Below are 15,439 nucleotides of genomic sequence, written 5' to 3' on the forward strand. Positions count from 1 at the left end.
TTGGAAAATGCTTTGGATGGTTTTGAAATGTACTTTGAGCCTTCTTTGAGACCCGTATTGGTTGGCATTTACTTGTCATTGGTCTACACTGGCACACTTTGTGACAGAGTTTATACCTATGGTCTATGTATGATCCATTGGTACATGCTTGATGATTATGTTACCTACACATGCTAGTTACATTGTTTAGACTTGAAAGCTATTGGAGCTTCGTTTGGGGGCCTGACTTTGGATATTCTTGAGCTTATTTTGGTCTTGATTTGGCTTGTCAAAGATTGATTGTGATTGTCTTCATGACATTGGATGCTATCATTGCCCGGACCCCCGGGCTGCCACTACTCCTGAAGCTATTTAATGTTGAGAGCTCTCTTCTGCATGAAGAGATAAAACAAGAATTTGGATGCCTCTCTATGTCTCATACTTTGATAGTTAGAGGTCGACATGATGGAAATGCAAAGAATAACCGTGGTAATGGCTGTGGACGGGATTCACAAAAATGTCGGTCCAAGTCACGTGGCAAGTCATCATTATGGGAAGAAAGGCCACAGTGTCATAAATTGTGCAATGAAAGGTGCAAAGACAAGGGGAAAGAGAAAGTGCAGGAAAAGTCTTCTGATCTCGCAACATAGTACCTGCTAAGTCAAGTGTTAAAATTGAAGAGATCAATGTTATGCAGCCCGAGGATAGTGATGGAGATTATATCCTTGCAGTAGCTTCATCTAGTGCTTCATAGATGTCAAAGATACACTCTATGTATGCACAGTGTTGGCTCTTGGACTTAGGTGTGTCCTTTCATATGACACCTTGTCGAGAGTAGTTCCATTCATATCGTTTTGTTTCGGGTTCTGTGCGCTTGGGTGATGACAGGTCTCTTGAGATTGTCAGCATTAGTGATGTTAGGCTATAGTTTCCTTTTGACAATAGTTTTGTTATGCACGATGTATGTTATATACATGCATTGGCACGCAGTGTCATGTCCGTTGGACAGCTTGATGACGTACGATATCATGTATCTTTTGGAGACTCTGCATGGAAGATTACTCATGGCAAGCTTGTGCTTGCGAGAGGTGCCAAGGTTGGCAACCTCTACCCCTTAGTTGTTTTTGGATCTACAGTTGATCATGCTTTGTCTGTGGGATCTTTACCTCATGTATCTCTTTGGCATGCCCATTTGGGACACATGTCCATTAAGGGAATGAAAATGCTTTCTGGTTTGCAATACTTACCGCCCCTTTACTATTCTCATTTTGATTCTTGTGATCGTTGTCTTTATGGCAAGCAGACTAGGTCTAAGCATAAGAAGTCTTGTATGTCACGCATGAGTGAGCCCTTGGCTTTGGTTCATTCTAATGTTTATGGGCCCATGCCCTATCAGTCTATGGTGGTGCAAAGTATTTTTTTACTTTCATAGATGATTTTTCACGTAAGGTGTGGGCTTATCCCATAAAGCAGAAGTCCAATGTATTGGCAGTTTTTCAGAGATGGCTTGCTTTGGTAGAAAGCCAGTCTGGGCAAAGGTTAAAATGCCTAAGAACACATAATGGGGGTGAGTATGTCTCACATGCTTTTGAGCAGTTATGTGATGAGAGTGGTATTAAGTGTCAATTGACTGCCCCCTACACCCCTCCCCAAATGGTAGGGCTGAGCGGATGAATAGGACCATCCAAGAGAGGGTTCGCATTACGCTTAGCCATGACGGCCTACCCCAACACTTTTGGGCTGAGACTGTTTATGACTGTTGTTCATATCATTAATAGATGACCCTGTAGTGCCATTGATTTCCAAGTTGTAGAGGAGGTATGGATAGAAAAGCCTCCCTCTTATGCACATTTACATGTCTTTGGATGCGAGTCATTTTTCCATGTGCCCAAGGGCAAGCGTAACAAGCTGGATCCTAAGAGTGTTAAATGCATATTCCTTGGCTATGGAGATGCAGGAGAGATGGGTTACCGTCTATGGGATCCGCAGGCACAGAAAGTCATATGCAACCATGATGTAGTCTTCCATGAAGACAAGATGCATAGGAAGTCTGAGAAAATAGTGGAGATACATATGGTTATATTTCAGGAGGAGCCACGAGCTCCTGTACAGCTAGCTGAATAGCTTGCAGTAGAAGCAGGTACTCATGGCCAAGGTGTTGGATAGAATATTGGGCAGGCAGTAGAGCTTGCAGTGTGGCATTCTACTAGAGATAAATGCCCACCTAACAGATTTGTGCCTCCATGCACTATATCTTGGTTACAGATACAGGAGAACCTCTCACCTAGGATGAGGCTATGCACAAGGGTGATAGTCACTCATGGGAGAGGGCTATGCAGTCTAAGATAGACTCCTTGCATAAGAATGAGACTTGGGATTTGGTTTCCTTCCCTAGTGGCAAGAAGGCTCTCCCATGCAAATGGATATACAAGTTGAAGAGTATCCTTGGATATCCCAAGCCAACTTATAAGACAATACTTGTTGCTAAGGGTTTTAAATAGGAGCATGGAGTTGACTTTCATGAAGTTTTTTCTCCACTGTGGTTAAGATGACCACCCTCCACTTGGTTTTGGCCTTAATCGTGCAACTTGACTTGGACTTGTATCAGATGGATGTCAACACATCATTTTTACATGGGGATTTGCATGGTGAGATTTACATGGAGTAGCCTAAGGGCTTTGCAGAGCCTAGTAGAGAGCACCTAGTCTGCAGGTTGAAGAAATGTCTTTATGGCTTGAAGCAAGCACCTAGGGAATGGTATCATATGTTCGATGCCTTCATGCAGTCACAGGGCTACAACCGTAGTGCTATGGATCCACGCTTCTACACAAAGAAAGCATGTGATAGTTCTTTGCTTATTTTGGTACTCTATGTGGATGACATGCTATTAGCAGGGAAAGCTCATGATGAGCTAGATGCTCTTAAGGCTCAGCTCAAGAAGAGCTTTGAGATTAAGGATTTGGGATGAGCCTCTCACATACTTGGTATGCACATTAGACACGACAAGCATCAAGGACTGCTCTCCTTGTCACATAGGGAGTACATTCATAAAGTCCTTGAGTGCTTTCGCATGCAGGACGTGAAGCCTATTGGATGTCCATTGCCTTCTTATGTGAAGATATCACAGGCCGATTGTCTGCAAAAAGATGAGCAGAGGGCCGAGATATCTAAGATCCCCTATGCATCCGCAGTGGACAGTCTTATGTATGCCATGATAGCCACTCGTCCAGATATTACCTTTGCAGTTGGTGTTGTGGCACGCTATATGGCTACACCTGGCAAGAACCATTGGGATGCCGTGAAGGGTATCATGAGGTACTTGAAGGGCACTACAGATATGTGCATATGCTATGGTAGCCAAGATACAGGAGTCGTGGGTTATACTGACTTTGATTATGCAAGACATGTAGATAGTAGGAAGTCCACTTCTGGCTATGTGTTCACCTATGTTGCAGGTGCTGTCTCTTGGATGTCTAGGGTGCAGAAGTGTACGGCTCTTTCCACCACTGAGATCGAGTATGTTGCAGCCATGGAGACTTGCAAAGAGGCCATACAGTTAGGCCGTTTAGTTCATGGCATTAGTAGTGATGCTATTTCTACACTATATTCGGATTCTATGAGTGCTATTCAGTTAGCCAAGAATCATCTTCCATGCAAAGATGAAACACATTGAGATGAGGTATCACTTCATACGTGGGGTCATTGAGGACAAGTCTATTGACCTTGTCAAGATCTCGACTGACCAGAATCCTACAAATCTACTCACCAAAAGCCTCTCTATTGAGCGCTTTGCCTTCCTCGGGAGATTGATGGGCATGGGATCAGATGACGTCTTTTCTCATCCTGTTGTACATGTATACATGTTGTACTGTCTTTTCTTTTTCTTTTTCACTCCTCACTAGGGTAGATTCGTCTTTAAGTGGGAGGTTGTTGGGGGTAAAGGTGCCTCCGCCTAGCCTCCCGTATATTACTATACTGACAGTACATGTGCTTGCACACTACAGCCGGTGGGTGCCCGTCACCATCACTTTATTCTTTATTCTTTTAGTGACTGGTGAATAAAGGGAAGGCCGGTCACACATTATGACTATTGGAGTTCCCACATTGTGAGAGTCTCTCTCTCTCACTCTTCCTCTCCTGCTATAGCTCTCCCGTCCAAGCTTTGATCCTTCTCACATTTCACATACACGTGTGCACTAGCATGTGCTTGAGTGCACTACATCTTGCACTTGTATTGGCACCATAGTGTATTGCACCTAAGACTGCATGTTAACATTACACCTAAACCCTTGCATAATTACACATAATCACACATATGCACGATGCCTATGCAGTAACCCTCAACACAAAGCTTAGTCTTTGAGCTCACCTTAGGACACCTTTCTGATCGATCTGGATCCACATACCTTAAGGCACAATAAAAGGGATCCATAAACCATAATCTTGCATGTCGACCATCACACTTAGGCGCCCTAATCATACACATCAGTACACTTTCGACACACATGTACTCAGATACCCCCACATAGTCACTGCATTCCACTTTAGCACGTAATTGCACTTGCACATATGCAAAGTGAACAAAAAGGGTAAGTCCAATAACAAGAAAAGGAGACTCACAAACAAAAAAAAAGTAAACTCAACAAGGCAAAACAAATTGTTAAGAAAACTAGAAGACTCAATCTAGCAGAAACATAATTGTTCAAAATGTAAAAAGTGTTGCATATAAGTGTTTTCCCCACATTTGCGGGAAAAAAAAAGGGATGTTTGCACACAATGCATAAGCACAAGTTGAATTCTAACCAATAAACTTTTTCTTTCTCAATATTTAACAATCTGAATAACAAGAAAAGATGAGGGCAAGAGACTCAAAATGTAAGAAGGAGAACAGTGAATTGATAAATACTAACACAAGTTCACAATGTAGGTGCTTGCACTTGTGTAGTGGACGTGACCTTCCAACGATCACATCATCTAGAGATCCCAATCGTAGAAAATTCGTAGACATTGAAAACACCCCTATCCATGATATAATTGACTTGATTATACACTTAGTCCATCCAAAAGCAGGAGAAACCATAAGGATGATGCCAAGCATGATGGAGATAATTGAGGGCTTAGGCAATGCCTTGGATTATTTCCAAGCCTCAATCAACGACTTCCAATAAGTTGCAAAGTTTGATGTCTCCACATGACTCCTAAGGCCATGAAAAGAAAACTTGCAAAGTTGCAAGGGTAGGAAACAAATACTCTCAATTGATTTTGCTAGAAACAATGATATTAGACACCATCTTGTGACCATGTAAGCAGAAATGAAAAGTATTTTCAGAATATTGTTGATTGTAGGAGGAATTATATCATCACATGATTCCCTCTCTAATATTATGCAATGAAGCCTATTCACCCACTTTGATATGATGCAACTAGGGACCCACATCACACAAACCATCCTAATTGAAATGGAAAAAACACTCCAAGAACTAGAGAGAAAACAAAAAAACCCCTTAGTTGCAAAACAGTTAGATAAGTATCACACCACAAATGACCCTTAAATCTTTATCAAGCAATTTGAGAAAGTCTATGATGTTAGTAACATTCTTTGTGTTTCCAAGCACGTGATGGCCTTTAGACTTTACTTAGGAGAAAAGGGACAAACTTGGATTTTAGCAATCGATGTTGTTGAAAATGTCTCTTTTGTATTGCTTGAGGACCTATTCACTAAATGCTTCATTGAAGCCAACTATGGGGATAATCTCATTTTTTGGCTATTAAATATCGAGCACTCAAAGGACAAAAGCATGAGATATTATGTCTCTAGGGTCAAGAGCATGTATAAACCAATCCCTACCATATAGAGAGATCCACCACTAAGGAAATCACAAAAACCTTCATCAAGGGCATTTGTGAGATGAAAGGATCTATGAAACCTTGGTTGGGAAAATCCACCAATTGAACAATATCTCCAACCCACATGGTAATTGAGCAACCTGGAGTAATTGATTTTGATGAATGCCTATTAGTTTAGGACGATGATGATTCTAAATCTAATACAGTAGATTATGATACAAATGTCCATACCATTGAGAAAATTTGTATAGACTCCAAACCCTTCTAGACTGAGAGCCTACTCATTGACGTAGGCATTGTGAGATTGGACTCAAAATTTCAATGGCTTGAGTATCCCAAGGTATTTGACTATGAATAAATGGGGGACCAACTCAACAATCTATTGAAGATAACATAGTTAAAGTCCCAAATAATACCACAATAATTTTTTGCTTTGACACAAACAAAAGAAGTGAGTTTGACCTAAAGATTCCCCAACCAACTCAATCTGCAAAGTCTAAGACTGAACTCCAAGTCCATTTATGGTAAAAAATACATAAAATTAATACTCACAATAGCAAGTCAAAAAGTTAAAGTTAGCTAAAACCATAAGATCTCCTATTGAGATTCATGAAGTTTAAAAAGAGTTACCATGCACTTGTGTTGTTGCATGTGGAGTGTGAAGGTGCATCTAACAAACCCATTGAGGGACCACTAGCAAGGTCAAAGAAGTAATATTATAGTGCCAAGGGAATTCCTTAAGCTTGTTTACATTGTTGAGGACCTCAGTGCAAAGGATGATAAATAATTGATCAACTTGCTAAAAGAATAGTGAGACGTTCTCACTTGGAACTATTCTGATCTTAAGGGCATACCACAACAAGTTCTCCCCACGTGATTCCTCTCAAAGATGATGCCAAACATGTCGACCCTATCTTATGAATCCTTGATATGCTCATCATGTCAGAGAAGAGATCGATAAGTTACTAAAAGTGAGATTCATCTACAAAATCAAGTATGCTTATTGGGTATCACCGATGGTTGTGGTACTCAAGAAGAATGTGAAAAATTCACATATGTATCAATTACAAGAAATTGAATGCTGCAACCAAGAGACATCACTATTCACTACCATATATTGATCATATGATCAAATGGATAGTAGAGAAGGAATCTCACAACTTCTTAGTCTTGAGAAATCAAATGATGTATGTCCATAGAGGCTGAATGTGTGCCCAAAAGGGGCTTGCCCATAAGTGGCTTTGTATGGAAGATAGACAAGATGTATGCTCTAGAATCTCTAGGAAGAGTTGTCAGAAATCCCATAAGCACAGAGAAGAAAAGTGGTACTACCCATCAAGCTATAAAGGCATGTACTTGACACTTATTTCAATGTGTAATGGCACTATCAATTTGAGTCACTCAAGATTGTGTTTATGAGTCCAAGCTAATCTATCTTGGAACCTAATTCACTTGAGTTATAATTCCTTACTCTGATAATGTATCGTGTGCATGATTTGCGTCCACCATAGCTAACTAGCTCTAGATCCGTATTTCTCAACATGGTATCAGAGCCATGGCGAGCTAGTTCTAGCGTCACTAGTGAGTAGTCAAAAGATATCACAGAGATATTATGAATAGTTGGTCTTCTACTTAAAGCATCGGCAACAACATTCTCTTTTCTGGGTTGATATTGTATGAGTGGATGAAAAATTTGAATAAAAGCAGCCCATTTAATGTATCGGTCAGATATTTGTGGTTGACTAAGGAGATGTTTAATGCTTTGTTGGTCAGTTTTGATGATGAATTCAGATCCCATTAAATAGTGTTTCCATTGACGTAAAGCTTGTATTACAACTAGCAATTCCTTATCATAAATAGAATACTTAAGTTCAGAGGGTTTAAGTTTGCAGTAGCTAGAGTAGGGTATGGGATGAGAATCTTGCATAAGGACTGCTCCTATTCCAGATCCACTAGCATTAGTGACTATTAAGAAAAATGGTCTATTGAAGTCAGGTAATTGCAATACAGGAGCATGAGTTAAAGCATGTTTCAGTAAATCAAAGGACTTTTGTTGATTGTTGGACCAATAATACACAATGCCTTTCTTTAATAATTTTGTCAAAGGTAATGCAAGCAATGAAAAATTTCTCACAAATTTTCTGTAAAAGCTAGCAAGACCTAAGAAAGAACATAATTCGTGCACATTTTAAGGTATCGGCCATTTTAAAATTGCTTCTATCTTATTAGGGTCAACTTTAATACCTTCAGATGAAACAATATGTCCTAGGTATTCACTTTATGTTTGGAAAAATTCACTCTTTTCAGGATTAGCATATAATTGATTCTATTTCAATAATTTGAAAACCAAGGATAAATGTTCATAATGATCGTTCTCATTCTTACTAAAAACCAATATGTCATCAAAGAAAACAATGACACAATGCTGATGCTTCAAAAATATGTGATTTATCATATGGCTGAATGTGGCTGGTGCATTAGTTAAACCAAAAGGCATAATAAGGAATTCATAGTATCCAAATTGTGTTCTAAGTGCAGTTTTGAATATATCAAATGTGTCCAATCTTAGTTGATGGTATCCAGATTTAAGATCTATCTTGCTAAATATTGCAAATCCTTATAGCTTGTCCATAAGATCATCTACCCTAGGAATTGGATATCTATTCTTAACAGTGATCTTATTTAGGGCACGATAATCAATGCGTATGTGATAGGTGTTATTTTTCTTCTTCACTTATAGAACAGGTGCACCAAATGGAGAACTACTAGGTCTAATGAGTCCTCAGGTTAACAATTCTTCAACTTGGGCTTGAATTTCTTTCTGTTCAATTTGGTTATGCCTATATGGTGCTTTAAATGGTGGTTGTGATCCAGGAATTAGGTCTATTTTGTGATCTTCGGGACGTATAGGTGGTATGCTTGGTGGTAAGCCAGCAACAAAACAATCTTAAAATTGTGAAAGAAATTGTGCGTGCCTAGGATACATATGATTTTCTTTAGCTACAATTTCATTCACCCATATTAAATAAGATTTGCTACCTTTTCGTAATGCACGTTTAGCCTGTGTATGACTAAGCAATGGAAAATTATCGAAAGTGTGTATACCAAGCAATGTGATTTGTTTCCCATTAGAATGAATCTTCATTGAATGCATGGAATAATCTATATCAGGATTATACTGATGATGCCAAGGCATTCCTAAAATAATGTCACTGGATTGCAAAGGCACAATTAAGAAATTTCTACATTCAACATAATCACCAATTTTAATTTCTAAGTCATGCACTTCTCGTGTCCCATTGTATCTAGTGCCTAAGAATGCAGCTTTGATGCGGTAATGAGTAGAAACAATATGTAAATTCTTTGACAAATTTTGCAGAAATAAAGTCGTGTGTGCTCCCATCATCATGTAAAATAGTAGTTTCTTTATCATGCACAAGACATTTCATCGTTAATAAAGAATGGGGATTTGGCATACCTAGTAAAGTATCTGAAGTAGTATCGATATCGTCATCATCTTCCGTGAAATCTGGCATTTCTTCATGTTCTTCATCTTCTGTCACTCCCAAATAATTGATGTGTACAGTTGGCTTTTTGGATTGACTATTCACCGCTAGATATCCAGGTTGATGACATTTGTAACAGACTATGGGTTTGGCTGTAGATACATTATTGGTAATAGCGGGAAGTTTAGGAATGTTGGAATTTGGCTGGAGAGATGGCTTAGGATTTGGATTTGTGTTTGATGGTAAAGCAGGTGGTCGTGTCCAAGATTTACAGAATGAAGATGGAAGGAAACGATTTTGATAGAATTTTTGAAAATTTGAATTGAATTGTTTTGAACAAAAGTTACCATTAGTTTGAAATTGTTGTGGTCACTTCTCTCGTCCTCGAATTTTGTCTTCAGTGTCATGGGCCAAGGAAATTGAATCTTCAAGAGTCATTGGCTTGAACATGTTCACCTCCGCATAAAAATATCTAAGTAAGCCAAACATAAACATACATTTATGGGTTGCCTTAAGTACATCTTCAAGCATTCGTCGTTGCAATAAAGCATTCCAAAAATGCTCGATATATTGTGAAATAGTCTCACGATCCCTCTATTTGCAGAAGATCCCATTGTTTGATTGCTTTTTCGTGGAATTGGGGTGGAAGGAAATTCTGCAAAATTTTCTTTTGGAAAGTCTCCCAAGTAGTAGGACAATCAATGCTCTTGCGGACAACAATCCACCATAGGGATGCTCTGTCCACTAGATGATTAGTGACACACTTAATTTTGTCTTTCTCAGCATACTGTTCTTTATGGAAATAATCATCAAATTGATCGATAAAAGCAAGTACAATCTTTCCATCGCGTGACCCATTGAAAGTACGAAATTTGAAATTTCTTTTACTCATCTTTGTTTCTTTTCGAATAGATTGCGCTTCAAGTGTTTCATTGATCGTACGTCATATAAGATCTTCATATTGCGGTCCATCTTGGTCGGCAGTAGATCGTTGCAGATTGGCCAATTGAGCTTGCAAACTTTGACGTGCTCTTTGTTCCTTTTGAAGTTGCATCATAATCAAGTCCAATTTTTACTCCATCGTTGGTTCGGGTAGGTCACCTTCACCCATAAAATCTACCATGGTTTGATCGGACATCCTGCAAAATTCCAAAAGATCTCACACACTCGAAATCTTATTAGCGGGATGAGCGTAGCTCAAAGTCGGGTTTACAATGCTTATTTCTTTTTTTAAAAAATGGCCTTTTGTAGTATTTCTTCTTTGCGGATGCGAAATTTGATGTCACCATCTTCTTCCAAGAGGATATTCATGCGTGCAGACTGCGTATAGCAATCTGTTTGCAGAAATTTGGCTTTGTCAGTCCACAGGTGTGAATAGGGCTTGTCGGAAAGCTGAAAATCCATTTGAGACTAGCTGTGTATGAACAACCACTATGGAAGGGGCTGCAAATTGAATCAAAGCCTTTGTGTAAAGCTTAGAAGCTTTAGACTTTAGGAATTAGAAATTTTAAAGAATCCTTGGCTTTTTGTGATACAAGAAGACGTCGTGGACTGATTCGGTGCCGTTGAAAATCTCCTTTCACCACAAACGACTGAATTCATTGAGTTTTAAGCTTTTTAGAAAGCTTATTAAGCTTTCTAATTAACTTGGTAAAAGTTACTTATCTGCTTCTCTTTGAGAAAAACATTTTTGTAAAGGAGCTTCCCAAGTGGTCCTCCACTTGTAGAGGCCGGTCCTTCGTGATCCAACAGCGTAGCAGGGGGTTCTTCGCTGCCAGGAACATGTTAGTATTGACGAATTGCCACGAGACTAACTGTAGAGCTGGATCATTCCAGGAGCTCTGCCTTCGCACGAGATGGTAAGTGATTGGAAGCCCTCGATCTCAGCTTCGCTTTGATACCACTAATTCACAGATCGGATGTTGTATGCGCACGTAGCGAGCGCCGGAAGGTCCCCAAGAACAAAAGAACTCTACTTTTGCACAAAAAACAAGAGAGAAGACTTGGACGACATGAAGCAAAAGACTAATTGGGTACAATCTCCCCCCATGCCTTGTGTGAGCGCTCCACAAAATATTGTATTTGATATATTATTCATCTCCAAGCTCAAAAAAATAGCCCAATTTACAATTAGCACGCTTTAGCTTTTGTGTTTTCTTTTGTCCCACAAAAGATTTAAAGCTATTGGGCACCCAAAGAGTCGGGCTATGTCCAAATACAATGTATAATAATAAACATTTAAATCGTGCGTCCATGTGCATACAAAATAATAAATGTCAAGCGCTTCAATAAATATGCATGTCAAAATAAATATTGACGCCACGCCTAAGATGTACGCCCATCAAAAATGATAATTTCTTCTAAATAACTTGAATATATGCTATCACTGAGTGATTCCCAACGCCACCGCTGCCTGCTCTACACATCAACTGCAACATTCACAATTGTTAGAAAATAATAAAATTAAACCGACAAAAGTGAATACCTAGTAGTCTTCAGCTACAAAATAAATAAATTGGTTAGAACTTAATCCTAACCTTAATTTATTACGAGTGCGCACTCTAAACTCATAAAGTCCATTAATTTAAATATGTATTTTGCGAAATCACCCGCTATGGAATCACCCACTTACACATTAAATTAACAAGACGCCCGAAAAGGACAGACATTTCCATCGACTTTTCGTACAAGGAATCCACGTTGTGTATGAGTCCCGGCAACAAATATAATTTTATGAAATCCACTGCAAAACCGTCGTGGAATATGCCTCCTGGCATTAGGGCAAACAAGCATGGGGACTAAAGTAAGCAATTTCTTCAATTGATTGAAGCTAGGATTAGCTAGAGCATCCCAAAAGAAGGCTTCATTATTTGACCTATCGGTCAAAGGTGTTGCAATTGTTGCTTAATGGCAAAAAAATCTCTGACGAAACAAGAAAAGATAGAGAAATCCATGTGAAGAAGTGGTATTAGATGGTGTGGACTGATCCTTAACACATTGCACCTTTTTAGGATTAACATGTATGCCCGCTTACTCACAATGTGACCCCAAGTACTTTACCTTAGTCTACATGAATATACATTTGCTCTCCTTTGCAAACATTCTATGTTGGGGGTAGAGGAACCTATGCCTATGCCACCTTGTATTTACTTCATACACCATGACTACACACCTATACATTGCAAGTGGCTAGCACCCATAACTATCACTTTATTCTTTATTCTTTCAATGACTATTGAATAAGGGAAGGTCGGACACACATTGTGACTATTGGAGTTCCCATATCTCAAGTCTCTCTCTCTCTTTCTCTCTTGCTCTATCTTCCATAGCTTGCACTTCTCTTGCTTCTGCTTGTTCATGCTCCCACTTGGGCTTCTCCCTACATTCTATGTCCCCTTAATATGTCAAACACCCTTCTGATGTGTAGTAAGTGCTCTTTCAATGATCTCTTGTACATGAGTCAAAGAATACAAGCACAAACTGAAAAAGAAAGGGGTGTAAGATCTTATTGAGGCTCAGAAAAGTAGCATGGGTATTTGTCAACCCAAATAGCATTACAAGGAAATAAGCCCTCAATGAATGCGAAATGCTATACTTATCTCATCACCTGCTCATGTATATCTTATGGTAGATAGATCTCATATAAATCTTTATGAAGTACTTTGCCCTTTTAGCTCATCATGCAAGTCATCAATCCTAGGTATGAGGTACCAATTCTTAAGCATAGTTGAGACTGTAGCATCTTGTGGGCTGTCGTGTCTCCATTGAAGTGCCCTCCTGCAATTCCACCGTGTGCTTCTGCAAGTATGACATCATCGCATATTCGCATACACATCTATGTGGCAACCTTTCATGCACTAACCTATAGAGTTGTCATGTAATCAACTGATAGGGTTGTATTTTGAGGATGAGCCGCCTAAGTCGGGCCTTTTTGATATATCTTTCAAGTAGTCTGTGCTCCAACACCACTCAGACTATGCCATGTACCTAGTATGGGGTCAAGTCAACTCTAAACAAGTCTATTTTGCTAGACAAGTTAAACAAATGCACATTCGACAGGTCGTCAGTGATGCCCTATCTAGTAGCCTCTCTTGTGGGTATGTGAGACATATGGTCGGCCATGTAGTGCTACTTCCCTTTGCATACAACCACAAAGAAGTTTAACTCTAGAAGCAGAAGTAACCATCGAGCAATGCATCCCATAGGCAAGGTTTGGTAACAAGATAAAGCAAGGCTTGGTGGTCAATAAAGAAGACAAAGGGTGTAGCCAAAAGGTAACGCCGAAATTTCTTCACATCAAACACCATGGCTAACCCTTCCCTCTCCGTAGTGGAGTAGTTTATCTTGGTATCCGTGATTTGTTTGCTACCAAAGCTCACTAGATAGTCTAAATTGTGTTCACCTGACTGGCACAACACAGCCCCCACAGCAAACTTCGAGGCATCAATATGAACGTGGAAGGTTATGGTCCAGTTTAGGGCTCATAAGATTGGTGTTGTGGTTAGATCCTTCTTCAGTTCTTTGTATGCGCACTGGCATTCCTCGGTCAAATATCACCAACAATTTGTATAGAGGCCTAGTGATTAATACATAGTTTAACACAAATCGTCGGCAGTATCCTATATGGCCAAGGAAGCATTGCACTCCCTTGTAGTCGGTTGGTGGTGGAAGATCGACGATAGCCTTGACTTTAGAGAAGTTGCTAGCAATGCCATTCTTCGATACCAAATGCCTTAGGATGCATTCGTGCTTCACCCAAAATTAGCATTTCAAGGGATTCAGTGAAAGATACAATCTGCATCTACCAAATACTGCTCGGAGCTTGCCCAGATGTGCCTTCCAAGTGGAGTGGACACATAGATTGTCGACAAATACCTCTAACCCTTGCCAGGAGCATGTCTTTGAAAATGGCACACATGAGCCTTTGAAATGTTGTTAGTGCGTTTGTTAACCTAAAGGGCATGACTAAGTAGGCGAAAATGGCACACTCAGTAGCAAAGGAGGCAGTCTTGTGCCTATCATCCGGATGTACTTGCACTTGGTTGTATCCGTAGAAGTCATCTGGGAAACTGTATGCCTCTTTACCAGCCACCCTCTCAAGCATATGCTTAGTGTATGGTAGCGGATAATTGTCTCTCTTTGTGGCAATGTTGACTTTCTTGTAGTTGACACTCACTCTGATTTTTCCATTCTTCTTCATTACAATCACTATGGGTGATACATAGTCTGTATACTCATTCTCATAAATGAATCTTGCTCTCAGTAGCTTATCGATTTCCTCCTTGATAGTGTGGCCATGTTTGGGATTCATTGGATATGATCGCTGCTTGACCGGCGCATTGCATCGGATGTCATTGGGATGCTATGAGTCACTACACTTGGATCTACCCTTCTTAGCTCATTAAGGGACCATATGAATATGTCTATGTATTCTCGCAAGAGAGCAACGAGAGTTTCCTCCTCCTCTGTGTTAAGAATAGCAAATGATGCTTGGTATGTATGCCCACAGAGGCTAAATGTGTGCCCAAAAGAGGCTTGCCCATAAGTGGCTTTGTATGAGAGATATGACAAAGATGTATGCTCTAGAAGCTCTAGGAAGAGATGTCCAAAATCCCATATGCACAGTGAGGTACAGTGGTACTATCCAAAAAGCTATAAAGGCATGTACTTGGTTGACACTCTTTTCAAGGAGAATGGTACTTTCAGTTTGAGTCACTCAAGATTGTGTTTATGAGTCCAAGCTAATCTATCTTGGAACCTAATTCACTTGAGTTACAATCTCTTCTCTCTATCATGTATCGGTTCTATGATTTGCATCTACCATAGCCAACTAACTCTAGATCCATGTTCCACACTCAGCGCATCTGAGATCAGCCTTTTCTCGATTTGCTTGCTCCCTCTCAGGGCAGCACAAAGAGACGTGCACTAGGTGACCACAAGTCCAACAAGATTTTGGTTCTTGGGTCTGCCCTCTTAAGCCTCTACCTCTCCCCCTTCCTAATGCCATCATCGGCACTTGTCAATAGTCCATGAGGACTAGATTGCCCTCTTCATACGATCGTCATATGAGACGTAAGGGTTTACATAGGGCTCCTTATCATTAGGCT

The sequence above is a fragment of the Lygodium microphyllum genome, chromosome 2, assembly GCF_053477565.2.
Source record: "Lygodium microphyllum isolate KBCC chromosome 2, Lygodium_microphyllum_v1.1.10, whole genome shotgun sequence".
In the NCBI taxonomy this organism is placed as follows: Eukaryota; Viridiplantae; Streptophyta; class Polypodiopsida; order Schizaeales; family Lygodiaceae; genus Lygodium; species Lygodium microphyllum.